The following is a 14,197-nucleotide window of genomic DNA, read 5'->3' as shown; positions in this document are numbered from 1 at the left end:
GAGACTGTTCCCCAAGATGTGAAAGGAGATGGTACAGGGGGAAGAGGCAGGGAGACCTCGAGTTCAAAGGAGCTTGCAGGGAAGACTCTTCCACGTTTGTGCAACGCCGCAGCACGGAGACCACACCCCAGGAGCTAACTAAGATCAAAATGAGAGCAGTAGGTGGGCCCTTGTGAGGATCGCTCAGGATGACTGGTCCCCTAGGACCCAGCATCTGACCACTGCTTATAGCTATCATCCCTGTATCTGGCACCCTGCTGGAGCCAAGCCTTGCCCTTGCTCCTGTGACCTGGGGGAAGCCTCCATCAGAAATAAGTCTTGGATGAATGTGTTGGGAGAGAAGGGACCTCAAACTTATCCTTGAGCCTGCCCCAGTGCTGTCCGGGTCCTGGGAAAGGGGCAGGGCAGGGAGCTTGAGAATGAGTGGGATATTGGTCCCATTTTTCGTCTTGATTTGGGGGCTAGTTCCATGGGTATCTCCACATTGAGAAAATTCAGCAGCAGCGATGCACTTGAGATATGTGCATGCATGTATATTACAATCAACAAAAATTATTTATAAAACAAAATATGATCTGCATCAGCTTTTATTAAAAAGCCACAAAGGATAAGAAGGAAGGATCCTCTGGGCTTGTTGTTCACTGTGCCTAGGCATCCCAGCATCCACCTCAGCATCAGCGGAAGCCACGGTGATGGTGGTACCCCACGCCATGCTTGTAAATACCCAAGCCCAGTTACAGGTGCAGCTGGAGCTACAGATACAAACAAACTTATATGTCTGGGAATTTAATTCATATATTTCATGTTCGCCTGAAAATGTCTGAATGGTCACACAGTAAACACAGGACCCTGGGAACCATTTTTACATTTTATTTCAATTATGTCCTCTCATTTGATTATGTCTACAACAAACATATTTTTGAAATTACTTTAGAGTGTTTCAAGGGCTTTTCTCCTGCTTGTTGATAAAACCTTACGCATCCCTGAAGGTGCCATCTTTTGCCCGTGATGGTTGTTCTGACACCTTGTTAGAGATTTGTTTCAAGCCTTGTCTTCTCGCACAGACCTCTTGTCCTGGCTTCACATGGAGTGAAGTACAAAGACCCCTGGGCCCCTTCCCAGACTTGCCGAAGTAGAATATTTAGGACCCACACTTCCATGTTGTAAGCCAGTTCTGTTGCTTGCTGTACTTTGATCACCTTTGGGTTAAGTGTGAGCTTCTCTCGTTTCTAAGTACCACAGCCTCTTTCTTGCATTCGTTATGTGGCCTAGGTTTTATCCAATCCCATGTCTGCCTCCTCCACTAGACTGTGAGCCCTGGAGAGCAGGGACAGTGCCCAGTTCAACAGAAGACCTGTGATGTGAGGCATCAGAACCTCAATCATCACACAACCATTGGATTCCCAAGAATGAGACTTACATGGTGGACCCAGAGCAGACTCATCACTGGGCTTAGTTCTAAGGTGTCTAATCTCTGGGTGGAGACAGCCATGCATGGCCAGACAATGGGGAAACCCCAGAGCCAGTGGAACCAGCTTAGGAGGAGGAGTGACCCAGTAACCCGGATTATACTGTTCTGTTTCATGAGTTGAGTTCCCTGTCCATTAAGCTTAAAGGAACCATAAATCACAATCTATATGGTAAGCAAGATTGAGGACCCCTAAGACCAGCAAGTCCGAACTCCCCTCATAGCAGAGTTGGGACAAGCCTGTGCTGTGGAGCTAGGGACCTCGGTTCAGTTCCTCATTCAACTTGTAACTACGTGGTTCGGGGCTGTCTCCTTTTTGAGCCTCAGCTGCCCCATTTGTGCATGGAGAAAAAAGCACTCAAATCAAAAGATGTTATGTTGCATTAGATACTCAAGGCAACAAGTGTTTGTGAAATGCCTGCTGTGAGTCCAGCACTGTTCCTTGTGCTCAGGACACAGCAGTAAGCAAAACAAGCTTAAACCTGTTCTCCATGGAGTTATGGGTATAAGGCTGAGCCCCTTGCACAAGGTGCCTGCTGCAGATAGTCAAAGGAGATTCCACCCACAGACCTGGCTGGCCTGAAGAGGAGTCCTGAAACTGACTAGCAGCGGCTGGATCCCAGAGGAAGTTAGCAGAAGTTCCCACTAGGTCCTGGCAGTAACTGAGGATCATTCTCCATAAATGGCCACTAACCAGGAGCCTTCAAACATTGCAGCTCTGTTCTGCTCAACTCACTCAGGCAGAGCACAGAGACAGTGCCTCTTAGGGCCCTGAAGCCCAAAGAAACGGGAGCTGTGTAAACAAACCTCCCGGGAGGAAGGGAGCCAAAATGTGTCCCCAGCCACCACCGCGCGGCCTCAGCAGACTCCCCTGGCTCCACTTCTTGGAAATAAGTAGCTCCCTTTCGCCAGAAGAAAATAACCTTAAACAGGAAAGGGCTTCATGATTCAGTGGGTAACTCGGGGCCCTTGAGGTGTGCCGAGCAGCTCTGCAGCTGTCCGCAGCCGCTTTCCTGCACCCCGGCGCGGGGGAAGAAGCGGGCTTCCTGGAAGTGAGCGTGGCTTGCAGCTGTGTGTTTGCATCTGTTGCCCTGGGATCTCCACGTGACCCATGTGCCTCTCAATAGCGTGTGTGTGCATGTGTGTGTGTGTGTGTCTGTGAGTGCCCGTGTGTAAGTGAGTGCTCCCACATGGGATTCTGGGGACAGGTGCCCACGTGTGGTTTTCCCTGAGGACCTCAGATTGCAGCTTCCACTTGCATTGCTATGCCTGTGTGTGTGTGTGTGTGTGTGTGATGCATATTTTATTTGTGTGTGTCTATGTGTGAGTGGGTAAATGGGCATACTTGATTGCTGAACAGGGAGAGGAAAAGGGAGGAAAAGGACAACAAGGAAAAAGTTCAGAGTCTGCCAGGAAAATGGGGAGCGTGTGCTGAGCAGGGATTCGAAGAGCTGTTGGGAGAGACATAGAGCCACAGACTCCAGAAGGGACCTCTCCTGGTTGCAGGGACCTCAGGGAATAAGGCGGCATTCAAAAGTCCAGCAGATGGGGCCAGCGCTGTGACGTAGCGGGAAAATCCACCACCTGCGATGCTGACATCCCATAAGGGCCCCAGCTCAAGTCCCACTGCTCCACTTCTGATCCAGCTCTCTGCTATGGCCTGGGAAAGCAGAAAATGGCCCAAGTCCTTGGGCAACTGCACCCGCTTGGGAGACCCAGAAGAACCTCCTGGCTCCTGCTTTGGATCAGCCCAGCTCCGGCCGTTGCAGCCAATTAGGAAGCAAACCAGCAGATGAAAGGTTTCTCTCTCTCTCTCTAATTCTTTCAAATAAATAAGTAAATCTTTTTTAAAAAAAGAAAGAGTCCAGCAAAATCTCCAGGGAAGTGGGGGAGCTGGCCATCAAGTCCCACACATCCTCATAAAGGGGCCTCATGAGGCTACCTCTTAGACCCACGCTATAGGATTAAGACTCCAGAAGGGGGGATATAATTTGTGGGCACTGACCAAGGGACCTTGGGAGCAGCCCACCCACCACGACCTCCGGTTCCTCCTCAGCCAGGGAACAGGGAAGTGATGTGGATGACACTGTACATCCTCCAATACCATCGGGCCTACCCCAGGGAGCTGGGCCCAGGCTGGACAAAAGAGAATGAGTGATTCACAGTGGGAGTACAGTGCTGGAGGCGCTGATGGAGGTTAAGCAGACAAGGGGAGGGGGAGCACCTCTTGGGAATGGAGGCATTAAGGACAGTGAAAGGGCCAGCTCTTGCCAGTGGAAAGAGGACAGTGAGGTGAGCGCAAACACCCACCACGAGACCCTGAAGGACCCTCCCCTGCAGGGAAGCCAGGCCTGCAAGGTTTGGGGAAAAAATATCAAAGAAAATTTGGTCCATTCTGATAGTGGCAGCTGTCCTGAGCTTGCCCCCAAGTTGGCAGGGCCTGGCAAAGCAGTCTACAAGGACAGTGACCTAGACACCACTGCTTCTGTCCTGGAGGCTAAACAGCCCTGTGCTGTGACCTCTACTTCCTTTCAGTCTCTTCCGAAATCTTCCTGGATGTCCAGTGGTCATCCTGACCAAGCACACAGGGCTTCGAGAGTAGGATCAGTGTGCTCTGCCTTCCCGCTCCAAGTTCAATGCCTACACATGAGATGACCTTGAGACCTTGTTCTGGTATTTTCTTAGGGACTCAGCCTCAGTGTCTATTTCTAGTGGGAAAGGCAAAGGGGCTCAAGCCTCAAGCTGAATTTTTGGAAAGTTTAGAATAACTATAGTCCAAAACAACCTAGTATATATTTCAAAATAATACAGAGCAGAGCTTGGATTTTCCAACACAGAGAAATGGTAAATGTTTGAGGAGATGGGGATACTAATTATCCCAATCCAATTTGAGCATCACACATTATATGTGTGTATCAAATTACCATGTTGTGTCCCATAAATATGTACAAATATTGTGTGTCAATTAAAAATAAGACAAGGAAGCAGGCATTTAGCCCAGCAGTTAAAACATCTATGTTCCACATCAGAGTCCTTGGGTTTGAGCTTCAGCTTCCGACTCCAGCCTCTGGCTAATGTAGACACTGCGGCAGTAGTGATGCTGGACCCCTGCCACCAACTTAAGAGACTTGGATTGAGTTCCCAGCCCCCAGCTTTGGCTGTAGTCCAGCCCCAACCTTTGTGGGCATTCAGGAGTGAACCAACAGATGAGAGCTCTGTGTGTGTTGTGTGTGTGTGTGTCCCTCTGCATCTTACAATTTAAAAATATATTTTTCAATTTAAAAAAATAAAATAAAAATTTAACTTAACAAAGCTCTATATATCCTTCCACCCCCAGAAAGAAGTGCAGCAAGAATGAGGTTGGGACGGAGACCCTGGCTTCTCCGAGAACACACTCAGAGGATACTAACGAGAAGCTGCCAGCTGCAATTCGGGCTGGTCCTTCACCTGCTGCTCAGCCCTCCCAGGAATCCTCTGTTCCATCCACAGGCAAGGCACCCTTTCTCTCTTCTGTCCAAAGGATGCTTTAGGGCCCTGGGAAGCGCTCCGTGCGTCTGCCTAGGATTCAGAACTCAAATAGAAATGGAACTCAGGCCTGGGCCTTACATGGCCCCAAGCTTTATCCCTGTGTGTGAGTCCCTTCAGAGACAGCCTGAAGCTAGGGACATGGTCATTTCACTCTCATGGAATACCAAATACTGTCATCAGGGAGAGAGAGAGCGAGAGAGAGAGCGCTCTGTGCCCTGGCACTAAGACCAGTGAAGGGTAGTGAGCATGAATTATGTATTACACAAGCAATAGAGATAAGAGTGGAACGGGGAAAATCATAACCCTATTAATAATGGAAGTGCAGTTTGTAAACTCTCCACCAGGAATAATTTGCATTGCAATATAAACAGGGAGTATAACACAGAGCAGCCGGCAATGGTGCTTCAGTAAAATGTAAAAGCCACCATTTCAAACATTAAAAGTCATGATTAAATTATAAGAATTTGTTCAGCAGAATGTACAGGGAAAGGATATGTGCTCTGCCTCTATCTGAGCCCAGGGTCAACCCTTCCTCCTCACGTCTGCCAGGAGCGTGGACCAAGGACTTGGGTCCTTGAGACCTTGGTGGCTACGATTCTGTTTTGTCGTTACTGTTGAGTGCTTTCGATGCACATCATTCTAAGCATGTCCCATGCAATAACTCATTTAATTATTGAAGCAGCACTACGAGAGAGGTACCATAGCATCTCTGTTTCATAAAGAAAACTGAAGCACACAGCTGACTCCTCTCATGCTGCAGAGTTGCAGGAGCTGCAGTGCAAACCTGGGCAGGCTGAGCACTGAGCCCGCTGTGCTCTGAACACAGTGATTGGCAGCTCTTTCACATGCCTCCCAAACAGGGGCTGCTGGAACAGAATCTTGGAGCCATCCATTAAAAAAATGATTTGGTAACATGCTAGAGTTGGATCAACTTTTCATAAAGTTGTCCTCTATGTCTAGGAATCTCTTCTGAAAAAAACTTAATATGATGACTTTTGATATCCGTTGAAGTAGAATCACAATAATGTTATAGTTATGTATAAAAGTTTGGGTACAAAGATGGGCTTTATTATCAAATTATCATGTGAAAAGATTGGGAACCCAAATGTGCCCAACACTCATCAAATGGTTAAATGAACAGTGAAGTCTTATGCATTCCAAAGGGGAGCAGGGTGGGTGACTGGCCTAGTGGTTAGGACATCGGTCAGGATGCCCACATTCCACGTTTGACTCCAAGTTCTGGCTCCTGATTCCAGTTTCCTGCTAATGTGGACCTTGGGAGGCAAAAGTGATGGCTCAGGTAGATGGGTTCATGTTGCCATGGGGGAGACCTGGCTGAAGTTCCTGGCTCCTGAGTTTGGCCTCAGCCCAACTCCAGTCATGGTGGCCGTTTTGGGAGTGGATCAGCGGATAGGAGGTCTCTGACTCTGTCTCTCTGACTCTCTGGCTCTCATATAACTTTTTTAATGAATTGTTTAAATGGGGTGGCTGTTGATAAAGAAATGCAATAGCATGAAAAATACGCCTGTTAAAAAAGCAAGCAAGACATAAAAGGATAGGGCCAACATAAACTCTACTAGGTAAAACAATACACAGACAACGTGCACGTGCGCTTATAAGGCTAATAAATCTGTCAAAAGTATGGGCATTTCTTTTAATATATTCTGCATTTTCTAAGCATGCATTACTTTTATAATAGAGAATTATTTAGCTGGTCATATTGATTGATATATTGGTTCTGGTACTCAATATCCATAAATCTGAGAATGTTGTTATCTCAACTGTAGACACCAAACAGAAAACAGTCTTTTTGTCCTCAGCTGGCCTTCCCCGTCCTCAGGTATGTGTGGTTCCCACCATTCCGGGAGTGGCCCTCACTCTCTGTGAACGCCTCCTTTACTGAGCTGTCAGCTCAGCACTTCCAGAACTAAAGGACTGGAGCACTGTCTTCACACAGCGTGCGCAGAGCCCCTGGTATCAGGTGCTTTCTCCTTCCTCTTCTTTCCATAAGCAGCAGCCAGGGAGGAAGGCCCCGAGCTCTCTGCACTGCAGCAGCCCCACCCATAGGAGAAGAGCATCTGCCTGGTCCTTTCCTACCATCAGGCTGTATAAACAGAGGCTCACAGGCATTTGAGACAAGTCTCAGTGTGAGATGTTGTCATGCAGGTGTAGAGTTTTCCAGTGCACAATAAGCTCACAGCCTGGCTCCCTTGCCAGCCTGGTGGCTCTGGGGAAGTAGTGAGGGAAGGGGCTGGTGTCACGGCACAGCAGGTTAAGCTGCTGCATGGGAGGCCTACCTTCTATATCAGAAGCAATTTAAATCCCAACACCCCCGCTCCCATCCAGCTCCCTGTTAATGTGCTTGGGAAGTCAGTGGAAGATGATGCAAGTACTTGGGCCCCTGAAATCCATGAGGGAGACCCAGATGGAGTTTCAGGCTCCTTGCTTTGGCCTGGCCCAGCCCTGGCTTTTGAGGGCATCTGAGGAGTGAACCAGCAAATGGAGTACTTTTCTCTCTCTCCCTCCCTGGATCAAAGTCAATTAATAAGCATCTTAAATAAGAAATAATGCAGACAGTTGGATTAGAGTAAGATAGAGCATCCATGTGAGACTGAGCGAGCCTCGAGCAGGTCCAGGCTCCTGGCCTCCCTGACTGGCTAAGGCGCTGTCCACTGGACAAGCTGGACTTTGTCCCTCACAACTGTTGCCCCATCCAATGACCTTGTGAGAGACTTTATGACGAAAACCTAGGAGAAAAGGCCTCCTTCTGGTGGACAGTGGACACAGGGAAGACAACTAGATTCTCCAGGAGGGGAGGGACATCTAGAGGCAGGCTGCCCCAGGACTGGGGACTAGGAAGCACCAGAACTGCCAGGAGGCTCCGAGACTCGGTCCAGGTTGCAGACGGGGCAGGCAGCCAACGGCACTCCCCACTGCTCTCAGCACATTACTGACATTCCAGAGAAAGAGGCAGAGAATTAATTTCATGCCGACTTCCTCCCCTATGCGGAGACCTCTCCCCTGCCCACACATTCCCAGCTAAGTCCAACTGAGGGTATGAAATTTGCAGAAAGTCCAGTGATCACAAGTAGCAAGATATTCAGGGGGTCCCCACATTCCACTCCTCCATGCCTCCCTCCTCAGCACCCCACATGAGCCTGGGCATAGTCGCATGCAGCCAGTGCTTAGCAGGTGCCTATTGGCCCTGAACGATGTGGGGGCTCTCTTAGCTCTGCGGCCCTGAGCCCTGATCTTGTCTGCTGAAACAACCCCTTCCCTTCTTTCATGCCTCTTCCTTCTTGCCAGTTTGCACCATCCTTTTGTATCCTCTTTCTCAAATCCTAATGATTTTCTCAATAGTGAGCATCATTCATTCAAGTCATTGTCTCTAGTGACTGGTCTTAGAAGGAACAGAAACATGGGTGAGTTCAAGGGGTTCAATATCTGAATGAGAGAAAAGAAAATTGATAAGGTGTTCTAAAGAGAAGGTAGAGGAAAGAGACAACACCCACTAGGATGATTATGCTCCAAGCACTGTGCTTTGATGTTTGATTTTATTTACCCACGGCTGTAACCTCACCAAGTAGGCATTATTCGCCCCATGTGAAAGATGAGAAAACTGAGGCTCAGGGATTAATGTCACTTGAGTGTAGGCCTCCTTTCCCCTGCCTGGTGATGAATAAGCTGGTACAGTCCTGAGTTTTACTACTCAGAGTGGGGTCCAAGGGCCAGCCTTTGTACCATCCTGAAGTTTGTTTTCAGAATCTCAGGTCAAACCTGAATCAGAGTCTGCATTTTAACAAGATTCCTAGGTGATTCGTGTACACCCAATGGCTCAAGAAACTGGAATCCAGCATGGTGGTTCTCCACGTTCAGGGGTTCCGAGTTGCTGGAAGGGATTCCAGTCCAGACTTTCTGGCCCAGTAGGTCTGTACCTAGCAGGAGGCCGAGAATTTGCACCTCAAGCAAGTTGCTGGCTGCTGCTGCTGCTGTTGCTAAAGGTGGCCTTTGAGAACTTCTGGTCTGAGACATCTCCAGGAACTTGAACCATTCATGCTTTCTCCTTTAACAGGCACTTGTTGAAATACTGCTGTGCATTATTGATAAGCTATTGCAGATTCAAACATGAGAGCGTTCCAGCTCACACCCCAGCAGAGTAAGCACAGATATGACGGCAGTCAAGTACAAACCACCGCTGAACGCTGATGGACTCTGAATGCTGTTGGAGCACTGAGGAGAGTGATAGGAGGTGAGCCAGGGGGCTGAGCAGAGAAGGCCCAACCACAAGGAAGTTCATATTTGTGTTCAAAGTAAGTCAGCATCCCTGTTCTACTTATCCCCAACTCCAGCTACTTGTACTGTGCACCTAGGAAGCAGCAGGTGATGACTCAAATACTTGAATCCCTGCCACTCAAGTGGGAGACCTGCCCTTGATCTTAGCCAAAAGACTGAGAAGCATTAAGTAGGAGACCTGATTAAATTCCTTGCTCCTGTCTTCATCCTGGCCCAGGCCAGGCCATTAAAGACATTTGATGAGTAAACTGACAAATGGTAGTATCTGCCCCCCAAACATACATACATACATACATACATTTTTAAGTCTGCTTCAATGGCGGGCATTGTGGTACAGTGGGTCAAGCCACTTCTTGGGATGCCTATATCCCATCTCAAGTGCTTGTATGAGTCCTGGCTCCTCTGCCTCCCATCCAGCTTTTTGCTAATGTGCCTAGGAAGGCAGCAGGTTTGGACCAAGTAGTTGGGGCTCTGCCATCCATGTAGGAAGACCCAAATAGGGTTCCTGGCTCCTGGCTTCAGCCTGGCCTACTTGCAGCTCTTATAGACATTCGGGAATGAGCCAGCAGATGAAAGATCTCTCCCTCTCTCAGTCTCTTCCTCTCTGTCACTCTGGCTTTCAAATAAATAAATAAATAAATACTCCTTTAAGAAGCTAGCAACAAATCCCTTTCTGGGCAGATCATAAGATGAAGGGATCGATGTTTTATCCATTGGGCATTACAGACCCAGTGCTGTGGACTTAAAGTCTTTCAGAACTAACGACCTGTAAATATATGGATCCAAGAGGTCACCCGAGAAAATGTGGCACAGAAATCAGTGTGTTCATGAAATGTCTACAAAGCTATGTGAACAGCAACTACAGAAAGCGACTCCCTGTGTTACACTTGGTAGAGGAGTGCATGCATTCTCAAGTGATTTTGACTATGGGGGTGAGGACCCCCCAAAAGTTAAAGACCTCAGCACCTACAAACATCTGCAAACCCTGGGAGTGTGAGGGAGCATTCAGCATTGACTCGGTTCTCTCTGTAAAGGGCCCCTCCCCCTCACTGCCTCCACCTGCCAGTGTCCCAGGGGCCCCAAGCAGCAGAGTGCCTGGGGGCTTGCTCACAGCTGCCTTTAACATTTCCCTCTGGTGTCGGCCTTGCTCTTCTAGTGACTGATGCTGTTTGTCAGTCACCACCCAGGGGTCACGCGGAGCACTGGCCCGGGTGCTTGTCACAGTGCAGGCACGGCCATAGGTGCTGACACCTTGTCACAGCATCACCCTGACCTGATCTTATTGGCCTGTACAAGGTGCTGCCCAAAGAGACACCAGGAGACATCGGGGGGGGGGGGGGGTGAGAGAGGGAGGGGTGGCTCTGGAACTTTGAGCTGCGTCCCTGAATTTGCAGCAGGAGGGAGGGAAGGGCTCAGCATCTGGGGGGCGCTGAGTACCCTGGGCTTCCGGGGACAATGAGCGTGGCTGAAACGGGAGGAAAGGTCAAGAAGCAGGGTCTCCAGGTAGGAGCACAAGGTCACATGCACATTCCTCTTTCCAGAACAGACCCTAAGGAAATAACCAAGCACACGCCTAAGGTTGATATCCAAAGACGTGCACTTCATTACCGTTTATAAGAGTGGAAAATGAGTAGCTGGTGTTAATATTGCAGTGGGTTAAGCCACCGCCTGCGATGCAAGCACAGAGCACAAGTTTGAGTCCTGGTTGCTCTACTTCTGATCTAGCTACCTGCTAATGCACCTGGGAAAGCAGTGGGGGATGGCTCAAGTGCTTGGGCCCTGCCACTCACGTGGGAGACTCAGATGAAGTCCCAGCCTCCAGGCTTCAGCCCGGCCCAGCCAGCTCTGACTGTTGCAACCAACTGGGGAGTGAACCAGCACATAAAAAAGATATCTCTCTCTCTCTCTCTCTCTCTCTCTCTCTCTCTCTCTCTCTAACTCTGCCCTTCAAATAAATAAGTAAATCTTTTAGGAAAACTGAAAAGGGGAAAATCAGAAATGCTATTGATTAAAATGCCACCGTGGGCAAGAAAACTCTCTAAGCCTCAGTTGCATTACCCGTGAAATGAAAAAAACAGCTATAATTTATGAATTTACTGCAAAGACTAAGCAAGACAATGCATGAAAATGCTAGACACAGAGTAAAGGTTCTAGATAGAGATATTGCTAAAGCCATATACAAAAAGATAGCAAAATAATAGAGCCATTTGAAGTTTTCCTTATCAAATTTATTGATAAGGGAGGGGGCAACTTTAGTGTATAATTCCTAATAATACACATTTGTAATTTCCTTATAAAAGTGCATACTTGTAAAGCGGGGCAAGGGGAGGCTTTATTTTCTTTTTGGAACCTCCGGGTTGTGGAAAAAAGCAACATATATGCAAGTTTAACTTCGAGGAGCAGGAAAATCTCCCCTGAGTGCAGGAGTGGCCCAGGAAGTCAAGTGGAACCAGGGAAACTGGTCCCTTGAAATCCTGCTTGCCCTACACTGATTTAGTCTGTGGGGAGGGGGAGGAATGTTCATTGGTGTGACTGTGATTCTGATGAGTGTAGATGTGGGTGCAGTTGTGTGTGAATGTGTGGGTGTGGTTGTGTGTTATTTTCTGTATGAGGCATGTACAGGGATGTGTGCTTGTGTATATGTGTGTGTTGTATGTGTCCATGTGTGTTGGGTACGCTTTGTGCATGTACGTGTGTTTCATGTGTGTTTTGTATGTGTACATGTATGCATGTGTTTGTGTGCGGGTGGGCCTATGCCTCTGTGTGTGTCCCCTGTGGCATATGGAGTCCCGGGGCAGTGTGTGCAGGTTGTTCTCCATCACCATGGGGCCTGTTCAACAAGGAGAGTCAAACTCCAGATGCCTGATGACAATCTCCTGGGAGAGAAGAGGGCATCTGAACTCAGAGTGTGTAGCAAATCTCACAAGGGATGCACAGGCATGGACCATGAAGATGGCAGATACATTACAGGCTAGGATCTTATCTTGCTCATTTTCAAATCACAGTGCCTAGCACTGGACAAAGCACATAGAAGCCTCAACAAATGGTTACTGAATACATGAATCAATCACTCAATCAATCAATCAGTTCATGCTCCCCCCCACCCCCGCCGCTTTAAGAAAGATGCACAGCACTGATATGTACAGACTCTAATTCCCCTAAGGATAAGAACCAAAACCATCCTATATGGAAGGATAGGTGACCAACAGATCTAGTGAATTAATTAATTTTTACCAATATTGATTGGAAAGAAGGCTCTGAGGCTCGTCTTTCCCTAGAAAGGCTGCCTTCCTACCTGAACGCAAGGCCAGCGTAGAAACACTCAGCAGCAGGGAGTCCTCTTGGCAGTGCCTCCACGCCAGGGCAGACTCAGTGGCTCTGACAGTCAGTGGTGTGAGCACAGGGTGCGGTGCACGTGAAAGTGTGGCCAAGTCTCCCTGTCATAGAAAAAGGCTTAGTAAGATAACAAGGCTGGAAAATGCAGCTGCAACCCCACGTCAGCTTACATGGTGCTCCAGAGAGGTCAAGGTGCTTCACTCATCTTGTCCAAGACACTCTGGGCCGGCGCCGTGGCTCACTAGGCTAATCCTCCACCTGCGGTGCCAGCACTCCGGGTTCTAGTCCAAGTCGGAGCACCGGGTTCTAGTCCCGGTTGCTCCTCTTCCAGTCCAGCTCTCTGCTGTGGCCCAGGAGTGCAGTGGAGGATGGCCCAGGTGCTTGGGCCTCTGCACCTGCATGGGAGACCAGGAGGAAGCACCTGGCTCCTGGCTTCGGATCAGCGCATAGTGGCCATTTAGGGGTGAACCAACGGAAGGAAGACCTTTCTCTCTGTCTTTCTCTCTCACTGTCTAACTCTGCCTGTCAAAAAAAAAAAAAAAAAAAAAAAAAAGACACCCTGGAGTGAGTCCTGCTTTCATAGGTAAGAAGGTCAAATGACTTGTCCAGATTTCTTCAGCTCCTCAGTAGCATCACCAGACCATGGGCTCTAGTTGCGCAGCTCCACTTTCTGAATCCATTGTTAATACTGTGACAAAAATGCCATAATTTTCCTGTTTTCTCAGCCCAGCCACAGACAGTTCCCCACTGCAGAATGCCCCAGCTATCTGTGTCAAACATACCCATCTGAAGATTTAAGCAACAAAGGATTTTTTCGCAGGTGGCAGGGCCTCTGATTCACCAGCTTCTGATGGCTGGACTGGTTTGGCTTGTTTATACTCAAATGCAGAAGCCATCCCAGAGCCCCAGTTCCAATACCATCAGTTTTGTTGCCTTACCAATGTTCCAAAAGACTCTACTAGCTATCCAGAACTTAAAAATCACAAAACAAACGTAAGTTACAGAGAAGATAAAAAATAATAATGGTAATGCCAGAAAGGAAAAGAAAGAAAGACAATATTTTTCAAATATTTCCCCAACTGTCATTTTAATAATGGCCTAACAACAAAGTATGCTAATTTCCCTTCACAGATACCTGTGAATGCAAATGCAAAACAAATAGTAATTAATGTCTCGGTGTGAAAATCAGGCAATTGGCATTAATTCTGCATCAGACCTGAGATTATGCACGTTCAAAATCATCGCCTCTTTTTAGCAGCAACAGTGACAATCTTCACAAAAAAGTGGCAAGACGAGGCTCTGGGCTTAGCAGAACCACATGGACATCCTAACGTGACCTCTCCCAGCTTCACACCAAAGTACTCCACACTCAAATGCTCTCAGAGCCCAGAATCCCAATCAATGACATCTCAAACACTGGGCAAAATTTTACGAACTATGGCATAAAAGAGAACAGATGAAAATAAAATCACTCTTGACGACACATCCTGACTTCTGAAGCTGAGTATCAAGGCAGGCAGGCAGCAGCTCACAAGCAGAGACCCAGGGTCTTGGCTAATTAAAAAGATCAGT

The sequence above is a fragment of the Oryctolagus cuniculus genome, chromosome 11 (genome assembly GCF_964237555.1).
Source record: "Oryctolagus cuniculus chromosome 11, mOryCun1.1, whole genome shotgun sequence".
NCBI classification, from domain to species: Eukaryota; Metazoa; Chordata; class Mammalia; order Lagomorpha; family Leporidae; genus Oryctolagus; species Oryctolagus cuniculus.
This window is presented reverse-complemented; position numbering follows the sequence as displayed.